The sequence below is a fragment of the Microtus ochrogaster genome, chromosome 7 (assembly GCF_000317375.1).
Source record: "Microtus ochrogaster isolate Prairie Vole_2 chromosome 7, MicOch1.0, whole genome shotgun sequence".
Lineage (NCBI taxonomy): Eukaryota > Metazoa > Chordata > Mammalia > Rodentia > Cricetidae > Microtus > Microtus ochrogaster.
The window spans coordinates 46,877,820-46,880,678 of NC_022014.1; positions in this window are offsets into that span (position 1 = coordinate 46,877,820).

The following is a 2,859-nucleotide window of genomic DNA, read 5'->3' on the forward strand; positions in this document are numbered from 1 at the left end:
AAAAAAAAAAAAAAATTTAATATATTTATTAATTTAATGTATTCATTTTTGAGAGAGGGCCTCACTCTATAGCTCTGGATAGCCTGGAACTCTATATAGACCAGGCTGACCTGAAACTCTCTCTATAGACCAGACTGGCCGGGAACTCACAGAAATCCTCCTGCCTCTGTCACTGGAGTGCTGGAATTAAAGGCATATGCCACCACACCCAACATTTTTTTTTAAGACAAGGACTCATGCATCCCAGGCTAGCCCCAGATTTCATATATAGCCAAGGATAACCTGGAACTCCTGGTCTTCCTGCCTCTACGTCCCAAGTGCTAACTATAGGCATATGCACCTCCATTTTATGACGTTTTGGAGATCGAACCCAGAGCTCTGTGCACATTAGACAAACATTCCAAGTGAACCACACCCCCCAATCCACAACCTGGCTTTCAAGGTGGGTTGGGTCCCCCTGACCCAAGAATCAGGAATGGGGAGTGGACTTCTCAGCAGCACGTGGCAACACCAGGCTGACCCCTCCCAACACTGCTCACAGTTACAATTTACAAACCAAGAATTAAAGCCTGGAATCCTCAACGCCGCCCGCTGTGCGGTCTCCCAGAGTGGGAGGGAGGATCCTGCAGCGGGCTCAGCTGCCCTGGAAAGCCAGGCGCACTGGCAGCGGCTCCCCGGGTGAAGAAGCATTCTCTGGGTCATGCTAATCTGCTGTTTCCTCTTCTTCAGAGTGTCTGGCTGAGGCTAAATTGAATTATTTATCTAGTCCTGTGTGCCCATGTCACTTATCCAGACAACCGGTTTATTCATGGCTCTACCCTATCAATTTCAGCATGCAATTTGCAATGAAATTTGACTGATCAGCAATACCGTAATTAGTTGCAAATGTCTGCGCGTGTGTTTGTTGGGTGTAGGGGCTATCTCATTAAAGTGACGGAGGCCAATGAACGCTGTGTCTTTGCCCCAGGACACAGGATGAGCAACACTTGTGTCGCAGGGCAGGGCAGGGCCAGGCCCAGGCAGGCTGTAAGGGGAAATCAAAAGGATCCGAAGCTGGCCCCAGAACTGGGTTTTTGCCTCCTGGGTTTTCGTAGTTGTTGTATTTATATAGACGTTTATTTGTCTACATTTGTTTACACTCATTTATTTACTTATTGTGTGTATAAGTGTGCACATGTGTGGGCCATTGCACATGTGTGGAGATCAGAGAACAGCCTGAAGAAGCCGGTTTGCTGCCTACCATGTGGGTGCCATGGATTGAGCTCATGCTTCGCCTCAGACACCTTTGCCCACTGAGCTGTTTTTGTTACAAGGCTCCTGTAGCCCAGGCTGGCCCCAGACTTACCTTGTAGTTGAGGTTGCCTTGGACCTCTGACCTGCCTACTGAAGCCCACCAAGTGCTGGAATTACAGGTGTGCACCTCATACCATACCCAGAGTGCCTGGGGCTGAACAGGTAGTGCCACGTGTAACCCACAAGGGGGAATTGGAGCCACCCTGAAGGCCTCACCTGCTCTCAAATGTGCTTGCACACCTCCAGAGAACCTCCAGTGACAGAGGCTTTGAGTCTGAACTGGCTCTGCTTTCCAGAACATTCTTTTCCTCATCAAGAGGAACCTCTCCCAGTTGGGGGTTCTCCCCACCTTGCTCCCCTCTCAACCCAGAAAATATGATATTGCATAGGCGTGGAGCCAGCTGCTAGGCCTCATCTGGGGACAAAACAGGGACCACTCAGCTATCCGTCCTGGAGATCATAATAGTCAGCACTCCTAGCTCCTTGTAACCTGACCCAGGGCCTTGAGAAGGCCAGGCAGGTGCTCTGCCACTGACCTCTGTATCCTGAAAAATGACTGTTGATTAAGTAGACTGACATTAGGTCAAGCGCTAATATAATAAAACAGTCAAGTAACGCGGAGACTCTCTGGGAAAAGCTGATCATGGCCCCAGGTCACACTGCAGATCAGGCTCTGTCAGGCTCTTGATGTCACTATTGTCTCTGCTGCCACCGTCTACCAGACACTGTGGCTGTGCCCTAGCCCTGGGGTGCAAACATCTCATTGTCCTGACCGTGTCATGGCTACTCACGGTGCCTTCCACGGAGAACTTTATGTAGTCCTGGCTTTTCTGGTCTGCCAGCCCATGGGTTTGATTGGCAGAGCCTACATCTTGTGCCCTTTTCAGTGATGAGAGGACAGGACACAGGACTTCTGGTCTCCTGGTGGGGGGAACTTCCCATCATAGGAAGAAGGCTTCGATTCCGAACAGCCCAAAGGAAAACTTAAGAATCATCAATAGTTAAGTGGTCTGAGAGGTAGCAATCTCTACACACGCGCCAACACGAATTCACATCCACTCAGCAAGAGTTTCTGCAGTTCTGCGTGGGAGGAAGTTGTGGACCCTGCCCTCACAGACAGTACATTCAGAGGCTTAGCCCAGACAGTTGACTCTAAGTGAATCAGGGGGTCCAGATTACATGGTAATAATAAGATAACAGGCCCTAGAGGGGTGAGCTGACGGCAGGGGCTGCCAAGGAAACCCCATACTTCCTTGGAGTTGGACAACATCCCAAAAGTTCATTGCTCCCAAGACGTGTATCAGCACACGGATATCTTAAGCCAGACTTAGATCAGAGGAATCAGTTCACACTCACTTGCCCCCTGCTGAGAACAGAGTTTCCCTGCTTAGTCTCCATTCCCCCGTGTCTGGTAAGAGCAATCCAAGTTTTAAAAAGAGATTTACTTCGAATAGAAGACCCTGACATTAACCCACAAACCTATGAACACCTGATTTTCGATAAAGGAGCTAAAAGTATACAATGGAAAAAAAGAGAGCATCTTCAACAAATTGTGCTGGCAAAACT